This window comes from Mus caroli, unplaced genomic scaffold, assembly GCF_978045245.1.
Source record: "Mus caroli unplaced genomic scaffold, Mus_caroli_1 scaffold_15, whole genome shotgun sequence".
NCBI lineage: Eukaryota > Metazoa > Chordata > Mammalia > Rodentia > Muridae > Mus > Mus caroli.
The window spans coordinates 71,162,441-71,174,624 of record NW_028227270.1 but is presented as its reverse complement, the minus strand read 5'-3'; the positions used below and the strand labels follow the sequence as shown (position 1 = coordinate 71,174,624).

The 12,184-nt window shown below is 46.7% G+C and overlaps 1 long non-coding RNA gene across 1 annotated transcript in view; it reads left to right on the top strand.

Moving 5' to 3' along the window:
* The window catches only part of LOC147001002 (uncharacterized), a 120,509-nt gene that overhangs the window by 75,814 nt on the left and 32,511 nt on the right, over window positions 1-12,184 (top strand). The gene's annotated exons all lie outside the window — the stretch shown is intronic.

Genomic DNA, 12,184 nt, shown 5'->3' with positions numbered 1-12,184 from the left:
CAGATGTGCTGGAATCACTGGCTGCTGCTCACTTGGGGGACGCCCTGAGCGAGGGGAAGGACTCCAAGAGTGAAGAGTTGGTAGTCTTCCTAGATTGGAAGACTTAAGCACTTCCCCGACTTTTTTACATTTCTTAGTTGGTTTTTGTTTGTCCATTAAAAGATGGGCATTTGTCAGTGTGTGTTTGTTTTTTTGTGTCTGTTTTCAGGTATTTGTCAGTGTGTGTGTGTGTGTGTATGTGTGTTTTGTGTCTGTTTTCCGTGATATTGGATGGACTATAAGGCCCCCCTCCCCAAGTTTGACTTTAGACCACTGGACTGAAGTTAGATCAAGGGCCCATAATCTTTCAGTAGAAATTAAGAAGGAACCTTGGCAGATTTTTAATGTAAAATGGTCACTGGAGGGGACTTTTGGTTTGACTGTTATCTTTGAAGTTAAAGCCATTGTTTTTCAGAGAGGACCTGGGTCCAACAGGGATCAACAGCCTTACCTCATCCAGAATTCTCTGCCATAAATCAAAGCATAGATTCCCTGCATGTCTTTGAGCCCTCCCCCAGCTGCTTCCATGTGCGAGGGTGGGTCAGCACAGAGCTCTCACTTTCTGCCCTAAGAAGCAGTAAGCACAGAGGTGGTGGCAGGGCAGTGAGGACCCTGCCTGTACCAGTGCACTTTCTGGCCTGGTGAATAGAAGGCAAGGAGCTCCTCCTCCAGCTGATCCCAACCCTGGGCGAGAGCGCAGCCCCCAGGCCTGAACAGAAATGAAACCACAGGCTCCACCGAAACAGAGCCTCCTCTTCAACCCACAGCTCCCCTCAAGATCTATCCTGAAATTGAAGTGGCCAGAGTCCCCTCCCCCTCTGCCCTATCTACTGCCTCTGCAGGTCCCTGCGCCCTGCTCTGGGATTGCTGGTGGCAGTCAGTAGACTGAGGACCGCTGGACAGGACCCGGAACCAATGAGCCCAGAGTCCCAGAGCAGATAGAGCTCCTGACACCACTTCTGCCTTTTCCTTTGTGAGCTGTAGGTGACCCGCCCACAGACCCAGAGTCTCTGCAGACACTCCAATATTAGTCTTTTGTCATCAGCTGATCTGTATAATTGGAATGCTGGGTTCCCTCTGGACCGGCCAGTTTAGAACTACAACAAGGCTCAAGGTAGGGAGAGGTTGACAGTTTATCAACCGGGCTCTAGTCTAAAGGGAGCGATGAGATGCCACCAATTTGGCTCAGGTAAGAGAAGTGATGCAGGGACCTACAGAGCCCCTGTCTGTTTTTCTAGAAAGATTGATAGAAGCTTATAGATACTATACTCCTTTTTACCCGATCTCTGAGGGTCAACAAGCCGCGGTTGCTATGGCTTTTAAAGATTACATGCCATGGCTTTACAAGATTTAGTTAAGGAGGCAGAAAAGGTATATCACGAGAGAGAAACAGAGGAAAAGAAGAGAGAGAGGGAAAAGCGAGAAGAAGAAGAAGAAGAGAGGGAGAATAAGAGGGAAAGAAGACAGGAGAGGAATTTAAGCAGGATTTTGGCCGCAGTAGTAGGGGAACGAGAAGGAAGGAACAGGCCAGGGAATAGACAGACAGGGTACCTGGGCAACAAGGAACCCAGACCTGAAGGAAAAAGATCTGTCCAGAAGATTTTAGAGAAGGACCAATGTGCCTATTGCAAGGAAAAAATACATTGGGCACGAGAATGCCCAAAGAAAAAGGGAAGGGCCCCAAGGTCCTGACTCTGAAAGATGATGAATAGGGGAGACAGGGCTCAGACCCCCTCCCCAAGCCTAGGGTAACCCTGATGGTGGAAGAGACTCCCATGGGCTTTTTAATTGACACAGGGGCAGAACATTCTGTGTTGAAACATCCACTGGGAAAATTAAAAAATAAAAGAACCATATTGATTGGAGCCACTGGTCAGAAACAATACCCCTGGACCACTGCGCACTCTGAGATCTGGGGAAAGGCCAAGTGAGTCATTCCTTCTTGGTCATTCCTGAGTGTCCCACACCGCTTCTAGGAAGAGATCTTCTGACTAAATTAAAGGCCCAGATTAGATTTACCCAACAAGGGCTGAGAGTAAGTTGGGAATCTCCCACCTCCATAGTCTTAGCCCTGCAGCTTGAGGAAGAATACAGATTGCATGAAGGCATAAAGCAAACGGAGGTGCCAGACCTAAAAGATTGGTTGACTGCTTTCCCTAGAGCATGGGCAGAGACTGGAGGCATGGGAATGGCTGTCAGAGTTCCCCTGTGGTTGTGGGACTGAAAACGGATGCAACCCCTATAGGAGTGTGACAATACCCAATGATCCGTGAAGCAAGAGACGGAATCAGGCCACATATTCAGAGACTATTACAATTAGGTATTTTGGTACCTTGCCAGTCACCCTGGAATACTCCTCTACTGCCTGTAAAGAAACCTGGCACAAGTGACTATCGACCAGTCCAAGACCTGAGAGAGGTCAATAAGAGGGTCCAAGATATTCACCCAACTGTTCCTAGTCCCTATAACCTCCTCAGCTCATTCCCTCCGGAGCGAAAATAGTACACAGTACTTGATTTAACAGATGCTTTCTTTTGCCTGAAGTTACATCCCTCCAGCCAGCCCATATTTGCCTTTGAGTGGAGAGATCCTGACACTGGACAAACAGGACAATTGACCTGGATGTGGTTACCCCAGGGGTTCAAAAACTCCCCCACCCTTTTTGATGAGGCTCTATATCGAGATTTAGCCTCCTTCCGAGCTGAAAACTCCCAGATAACTCTGCTTCAATATGTTGATGACTTGCTCCTTGCTGCAAACACGGAGAGAGAATGCTGGCAGGGGACCAAGAGATTGCTAGCAGAACTGGGTGAGTTGGGTTACCGGACCTCTGCTAAAAAAGCCCAGCTATGTCAGATGGAAGTAGTCTACTTGGGATATACCCTCCGGGATGGAAAATGGTGGCTGACAGAGGCTAGAAAAAGGACTGTGACTCAAATACCAACACCGGCTACTCCAAGACAGGTGAGAGAATTCTTGGGCACCGCTGGGTTCTGCAGACTTTGGATACCTGGGTTTGCAACACTGGCCGCCCCCCTGTACCCACTGACCAAGGAAAGTGCAGAATTCAGATGGACATCAGAACATCAGAAAGCCTTTGAAAAATATTAAGGAGACCCTGCTGACAGCACCAGCCTTGGCATTGCCAGATCTAACCAAGCCCTTTGTCCTCTATGTTGATGAGAGGGCGGGGGTGGCCAGAGGAGTTCTTACTCAGGCTCTAGGGCCGTGGAAGAGGCCGGTGGCATATTTGTCTAAGAAGATGGACCCAGTAGCCAGCGGATGGCCCACATGTTTAAAGGCCATTGCTGCAGTAGCCCTACTCATTAACGATGCTGACAAATTAACTCTGGGACAGCAAATAACTGTGGTAGCTCCCCACTCTCTTGAAAGCGTTATCTGCCAGCCCCCCGACCGATGGATGACAAATGCCCGGATGACTCACTACCAGAGTCTGATGGTGACTGAATGGGTCATGTTTGTTTCTCCTGCTATTCTCAACCCTGCCACCTTCCTGTCTGAAATGGATGATTCCTCACATGTTCATTGCTGTGCAGACATCCTTGCAGAGGAAATTGGGATTCGAAGTGATCTATGTGATCAGCCGTGGCCAGGTGTTCCAAACTGGTACACAGACAGAAGCAGTTTCCTAGTGGAAGGTAAGAGGATGGCAGGGGCGGCGGTTGTAGATGGTAAGTGAGTCGTGTGGGCTGGCAGCCTGCCAGAAGGTATGTCAGCTCAAAAAGCTGAATTAATTGGCCTGACCCAGGCCCTTTGGATGGCTGAGGGGCAGTCCATCAACATTTGCACTGATAGCAGGTATGCTTTTGCTACAGCCCACATCCATGGTGCCATCTATAGACAAAGAGGGTTGCTGACGTTAGCAGGCAAGGACATACAAAATAAAGAGGAGATTCTGAGCCTCCTTGAGGCTATTCATCTGCCTACCAAAGTGACCATTATACATTGTCCTGGACATTAAAAAGGACACGATGCTGTGTCAAGGGGGAATAACATGGCTGATGTTAAAGCTAAACAGGCTGCACTCGGCCCTAAGATACTGCCCTTCAGGACTCAACAGATAGAACCTCTCCACAAAGTTGCTCTGCCAGAACTGGATCTGTGCAGCCAGAGTTTTGAGTATACCCCTGAAGATATAAAACTAATGGACAATTTATGGTTTACTGCAAAAAAAATTCACAGGGCCAACGAGCAGTCCGTAATGGTAAAACAATATAATCACAAAAAGAAGGGAAAAGATTTATTGAAAATATACATCTGCTGTCCCACCTGGGAGTCAAACCCAGCAAACACTGGTCAAAGCATCTACTTTTTATGTTTTAAGACTCTCTGATGTTGCAAAAGCAGTAGTTAAGAACTGTGTACCATGTGCTATGACTAATGCAGGAAATTCAAGATATCCTCCAGGGAGAAGACTATGAGGAGATCACCCTGGAGCCTATTGGGAAGTAGATTTTACTGAAGTAAAGCCAGCTAAGTATGGTAATAAATATCTTTTAGTTTTTATAGATACCTTTTCAGGATGGGTGGAGGCCTACCCAACAAAAAAAGAAACTGCCAATGTTGTGGTTAAGAAAATCCTAGAAGAAAATTTTCCACGGTTTCGAATACCTAAGGTAATAGGGTCTGACAATGGACCCACCATTGTTGCCCAGGTAAGTCAGGGACTGGCCATCCAACTGGGGATTGATTTAAAATTGCATTGTGTTTATAGTCCCCAGAGTTCAGGCTAGGTAGAAAGGAAAAAAAAAACTTGACTAAATTGACCTTAGAGACCGGTAAGAATAACTGGACAGCCCTCCTTCCCTTTGCCTTGTTCTGCATCAGGAACACACTGGGAACATTTAAGCTCACTCCATATGAAATCCTGTATGGGGGGGGACCTCCCCCCTCACTGAAGTGGGGAGAGTGTTTGATCCTTTAAATTTAACCTTGTTGCTTCATTGTTTACACACATGAAAGCCCTAGAAGTGGTCAGAAACACTGCCTGAGAGCAGTTCAAGAAGGCCTACGAACCAAGAGATTTGATGGTACTATACCAGCTCCAGGTGGGAGATGCAGTTCTCGTCTGATGACATCAAGTTGAGAATCTAAAACCTTGTTAGAAAGGCCCTTGCATCATGCTGCTGACCACCCCCACTGCTGTCAAAGTACAAGGCATCTCTGCTTAGATTCATGCCTGTCACGTAAAGTGAGCTCCTGAAGAATAAATCCCCTTGGTTGACCCTCATTTCTACTCTGATAGACCCTCTAATAATTTTGCTCTTACTGCTGACATGTGGCCCGATAATTCTTAATAAATTGGTGACCTTTATTAGAGAGAAGATTGGTGCCGTCCAGCTGTTAGTACTAAGACAACAATACCAGTCTCTGCAGAACCTTAAAGAAGAGATTGCAGATTAGTTCTAAGAGTAGAACTAGTAACTAGAATAAGTGGGGAATGAAAGATCCTGACAGAATGTAAAAGGTCACAGAAGCCCTGAAATTGGCAAGATAGATGTCACTGTTAGCAGAACTAGCTTCCCTGATTTGGAAAAATAGAGGTGCACAATGCTCTGGCCACTCCTTGAACCTGTGTGTCTGCCAATGTTTTGACCATTCCTTGAACCCATGTGTGTGCCCACTGATGAAGCCCATTCCCAGGTGTTTGTAATATTGGTTGCTGAGAAAGAGTCAAAAAATCTCCCCAACAACCACAGCCCGGCCAATCCTGAGTTGCTACACCTGCACCAGACTCTTTCCTTGTACCCCTCCCATACCCATTTCTTGAGAATAGACATTGTTTAGATCTGGAAATCCCCTACTCTCCCCTTCTCCTTACCCTCCTGATAGCCTATAAAAACTGGGACCTCTTTCCACTTAAGGTCGACTCCTCTACAACTGCGTGGGATATGAGTTGTCCCCAGAGCTCTGGCTTTCTCCGAATAAAGCGTCATGTGATTTACATCAAGCTTGGTCTATCGTGAGTTCTTGGGTGTCCGCTATTGTCCTGAGGCCTGAGCGAGGGTCTCCTCTTGGAGTCTTTCACTTTATTTAGGATGATATATTCTAGTTCCATCCACTTGCATGCAAAACTCATGATGTCCTCATTCTTAATTGCTGAATAATAGTCCATTGTGTAAATGAACCATATTTTCTGTATGTATTTTTCCATTGTGAGACCTTTAGGTTGTTTCCAGCTTCTGATTATCACAAACAAGGCTGCTATGAACATAGTGGAACAGGTGTCCCTGTGGCATGATGGGGAGTCTTTAGGTATATTCCCAAGTGTGGTATAGCTGGGTCTTCAGGAAGATCTATTTCCAATTCTCTGAGGAACATCCAGATTGATTTCCAGACTGGTCTAACAGTTTGCAATCTCAATAGCAATGGTGGAGAGTTTGACTTTCTCCACATTCTCCCCAACACGTGCTGTCACCCGAGTTTATGATCTTAGCCATCTGATTGGTGTAAGGCAGAATCTCAGGATCATTTTGATTTGCATTTCCCTGATTACTAAGGACTTTGAATATTTCTTTACATGCTTCTTGGCTATTCCATGTTCCTCTGTTGTGAATTCTGTTTAGCTCCATGTCCTATTTTTTGATTAGGTTGTTTGCATTTTTAGAGGTTAGCTTCTTGAGTTCTTTATATATTTTAGATATTAGTCGTCTATCAGATTTGGGGTTAGTGAGGATTTTTTTTCCCAATCTGTTGGTTGTAAATTTGTTGTATTGGCTATGTCCTTTGCTTTACATAAGCTTTTCAGTTTCATGAGGTTCTGTTTATCAATTTTTGACCTCAGAGTTGTGTTTAGGACATTTTGCCCCATGCCAATGAGTCCAGGGCTCTTTTCCACTTTCTCTTCTAAAAGATTCAGTGTATCTTGTTTTCTGTTGAGTTCCTTGATCCAGGTGCATATGTGCTGTGTACAACATGACAAATATGGATCTGTTTTCATTTTTCTACATACTGACTACCACTTAAACTAGCACCATTTACTGCAGATGCTTTTTTTTTTCCATTGTATATTTTTGGCTTCTTTGTCAAAGATCAAAAATCCATAAGTGTGTGAATTTATTTCTGTATCTTCAATTCTATTACATTGATACATCTGCCTATCTCTGTACCAATACAATGCTGAGAGAGCACAGAATTCTACCAGACTTTCAAAAAGAGATAGTGCCAATACTTCACAAACTATTCCACAAAATATAAACAGAAGGAATAGTGCCAAACTCCTTGAGGCCACAGTCACCCCAATACCTAAAACATATAAAGAATCAGCAAAGCAAATTTCAGACACATTTCCCTAATGGCCACTATGCAACATTATTCAAGAAAATACTTGCAAACGGAATCCAAGAAAACATCAAAGAAAGCAACCACCATGATCAAGTAGGCTTTTCCCCAAGTGTATAGGTGTGGTTAAATATATGAAAATCCTTCAATACATTGTAATCCACTAAATAAACAAACTGAAAGGAAAAAACCCACATGATTATCTGCCTAGATGTCTAAAAAGCATCCGACAAACCAACACTCCTTCCTGATAAAAGTCTTGGAGAGAGCAAGAGAGACGCCCAGAGGCCCAGGAGAATGAATGGAAATACACAGCCTCTGGGCTGGGATAGGGTTTGGGAGAGAGTTCTCTAGGAAGCTCCAGAGACCTGGGATAAGGGAGGCTCCCAGGAGTCAGTGTAGGTGACCTTAGCAGAAATTCCCCAAAGTAGGAATATGGAACCTGAAGCAACCACTTCCAGTAGCCAGACGGGACCCTCAGTGGAAGGTTGGGGACATCAACCCACTTGTAAAACGTTTGACCCCCAAATTGGTCCTATCTAAAAGAAATGCAGGGACAGAGATGGAGAAGAGACTGAAGGAATGACTGACCAGTGACCTGCCTATTTTTGGACCCATCCTATGGTCAGGCACACTATTAATGATGCTACAAGGTGCTTGCAGTCAGAAGTCTTTCCTAGCAGCTCCTCTGAATGGCTCTCCCCAGCACCTGACTGAGATAGATGCAGACACTCATAAAACACTGGAAAACCTTGGATGGAGGTTGGGAATTCCTGTAGAACAGTTAGGGGAAGGACTGAAGGATCTTAATGAGATGGCAAACCCATAGGAAGAGAAACAGTGTCAACCAACTTGGACCCCTGGAAACTCCCAGAAGACTGAGCCACCAACCAGGGTATACAGGGGCTGGTCCAAGGCCCCCAGCTTAAATGTAGCAGAGGGCTGCATTATCTGGTCTCAGTGGGAGAGGGCAGGCCTAATCCTGCAGACTACAGGGGTGAGGGGATACTGGGACATGGGGGAGAGTGCTGCTGCCTCAAAGGCTAAAGGAAGGGGATGGGGGAGGAACTCTGTGAGGGATGATGGGGGCAGCATTTGGGATAAATAACTAAAAGTAAAAAAGTCTTTAGTGTACTTGGGTAGATCTATAGGCTGATCTATAGGCTGTTCCAAGACAGAATTATACAGAGAAACCCTGTTTGGGTCAGGAGAGAGGCAACAGTTGTTGAATTAACACAATGGCAAGTAAGCTGCAGTTTAAAAAGTCAAATCACTCTACCTCAGTCTTATTTCTCTTCCATCAGCCTGGCCTGGTGCAGCTTCCCTGACCAGCCTAGGCCCTTAAGTACCCCACTCAAAGGCCGCCCACACAAAGGTGCCCTGGACACAGGCCCTGGGGCAGCATAGTGAGCATTGCTAAGCTGCACTTTCACTGGCAGCAACTAAGTGGGGAGCAAGGAGAAACTGCCACTCCAAAGCCTGTGATCACTGGACTCAACAACCAACTGCTGCACAGGAGATCAACTGCTTGAAGACCTAGAACCCTTTCACCTGAGGCTCCAACTTCACAGTCTGACCATGCCCCTACAAAATCACCTTCACAGTCCAGCCCCCTGCTCTCAGCCCCGCCCCAAATAAGAAAGCTCCGCCCACTTGCCCAGTTCTTAAGCTCTGGGATCCTGTGAAGGGGTGGGGATCATTAGCCAGGGCAGTGGCTCTGTGAAGGGCCTGCCTCCCAGGGACTATGCCTCCTCCTGGAGGCAAACTACCAATGTACAACTGAAGCTGCACTCCTGCAGGATCCAGTTCTCCAGATTCCCAGATCTCAGCTGACAGGTAACTTCAGACCTTGGTGGTCCCAGGAGTCATTCGCCTGGCTGCTTGCCCCACGACTAAAACACATTGGCATCGACCTTTAAAAGCTGGGTTTAACCTGTGAATCTCTAGGCAGAATCTGCAGCACTCTCTGTTTATTAATCTCCAACTGCAACAGGTCAACTGCTTAAACCACTACAGAAAATTATTCAGACAGCAGCTTAGCCTCATATATGCATAAAAATTTGAAATATACTTCTTCCCTTTACCATTGAAATATGGAACAGTGGTTCACATAGGTATTTACACACACAGGTGTATATGTAAGCTTATATACATATGGGAGGAGAAAGACCATTGACCCAAATTATCATGGTTAAATTAATCAAAGCAGGCAATGGATTGGCCTGCGGATCACTAAGATGCCTGTTGACAGGTGGTCTGCAGGAATGGGCACCTCTCAGTCAGTCACCCTGCACTCCGGAGTCCATCTGCAGCCTGTGAGCAGTGGGGCTCACAAGCTGCTAAGCTGCCTCTGAGGCCTGACTGTCAAACTGAACAGCTTTGCTCCCTGTGCCTCAGAGAGCGTTCTGAGGAAGAATGAATGTCAGCAATATTGTCTGCCTGTATCTCTTAGGACTCTCCTTAATTATTGAACAAAGAGTTGCTCTTCTTTCCCACCAAATCGCGCCTTTATAGTCAAAATGCCAAAGAATATATCCCTAAGAGTTCTGGGCTAACCTGGCACTGTGAACTTTGTAAGGAATCCTTAAGATTCCTTTCAATCCTGGCAGACAGTGGCAGGGCCCATCAATGCCCATACTTGAGTGACCTGGAAGGATGAAAGAAATGGACTCTTGAACTCTAGTTTGGACAAAATCCGTATAATGACCAATGAGGTTTGTCCAGTGTGGCCACCATACAGAGACCTGTGACCTAATTTCCTGCATGAACCGAGGGTAGGTTAATCTTGTAACTAAGCAATCGAGAGTCAGCCAATCACAGCAAAGAAATTCCAGCCAATCACAGAAATGAATTCAATTACAGGCTGCAAGTAGATCACGTGGTGCCTGCTGCACATGATGCCTGCAGCCAATCAGGATGTATCTGCAAGATTTGCTGCTCTTCAGCTGTTTAACTGCAGGGTGTGCAGTGATGCTGGAGTAGAACAGATCTGGACCTTGTTCATGTATCGGCTGGAAGCCTTCCTGTAAGGATCCCTACCCAGGAAGCAACAGAGAACCTGTGTCTCCCATGGCTTTTGCGGAGAATTCAGAGGTGCTGGGGGCGGCTCGGACTTGACTGGGGAGCTGACATGCCTGGCAATATTGAAACCATAGCATCTGGGGCACTGTAGCCCAGCCTGAGAATCCTGTAGAGTCTGGCAAGGAAGGAGACAAGGAAGTCTCAGAGCAGGTCCGTGGAGAGTAGAAAGGGGAGGCAATTTCTAGGGGAGTGCTGGAGGAATGTTTGGAAGAGGGAGGGGAAGTGGGAGGAGCCCCTGGGAACTCAGGCCCTATACTGCCCCCTGTGGGCTACAGAAAAGATGCAGGCTTCCAACTTCTCTTCCTCTTCATCCCAAGGGAACTGTCTGGAGAAAGAAGGAACTGCACCAGCCCAGGAAATGGAGCATGGTTTCATACCACAAGCCTCCACAGGTATTGCAGGTGTGTGACGCACATGTAATCAGACAGACAGATATGCACGCATTTGCACCTAAATTAGGGGAAAGGTGACCTGTGTTTTCATAGTAGGAATCTCTGGAAGGCTTTAGAGCAGCAAAACAGGCTGCTCCTCTGTTTTGATGCATCTTCACGCCCAAGTGGATGGACCCTGGGACTTGAAGCTTGCCTGGAGCTGAGTGCTGCCTAGCCAGGACCCTTCCAGGCCTGCTCAGAGCCCAGGTAATTCCTGCACTTTGAACAAGCCCCTTCCTTTGTGTGAGCCAGGCCTCTAGGATAGCCTGGGCTCCGGCTGGTCTCATGGGACAGCAAGTGCTGGAAGCCCGAAAGGACTTACTGTATGATCCCAGGTCATGCTCTTGATAACATTAGGTACCCTGCTCTGCCCTGAGTGTAGTGTTAGTGCTTTGTGTATGTTTAAAGGTCATCGGTACAGAATTCTTATGTCTGCCTTTCCTATCAATCAGCAATTCATGTCTTCTGGAGTTAAAAAGGCTCTTCAGAAATATTATTTCCTGATTGAAGGCTCTGCTTGCTTTCAGAAGTCTGTGATGGAGCTGAGGTTTCTCCAGGCTTGTGGTTTAGGCCAAGAGCAAGGGTCGCTGGGATGGTGTTAGAGAGAGGATTCTTACAGCCAACAGTCCCATCACTAGAGTTAGTGCTATGTCCTGTGAGGGCAGAGGCTTCTTGCCCATGGACACCACGACTGCACACATAGGCTTGAGAAGATGGAAAGCAGGAGAGCCCTGGTCAGAGTGACACATCTCACAAATGCCATTCGTAGTCACCACACATTGCAGGGATACAGGTTCCGTGTGGCATCTCCAAGGGGTTTTGGGAGGAGGGGGCAAATAATGACTACTGTTTTAGTTAGTGACATCATGGCAAAGCTTATAAAAGAAAATATTTAATTGGAGCCAGATTACAGTTGAGAGGTTTAGTTCATAATCCTGACAAGAAGCATAGCAGAATTCAGGCAGAAATGGTGCTAGAATGGTACCTGAGAGTTCTACACCTGGGTCCGCAGGCAGCACGAAGGAAGACTGAGTCACTAGGCCTAGCTTGAGCCTATGAGACATCAAAGCCCACCTCCACAGTGACACATTTCCTCTACCAAGGCCACACCTACTCCAACAAGGACATCCCTCCTCTCCCTATGGGCCTTTGGGAGCCATTTTTATTCAAACCACAACTGAGGAGGACAACACTACTTTGTCACCCAGGCAAGCTGAGGGAGTGCCAGGCTCGGGTCCCACAGGCTTCATTGTGGAGGACTGGCTTCTTTCCTGGGGATTTCATTTCTCTCCAAGAAGCCCATGGCACAGGAGACTAGCACAGCCCCAGCA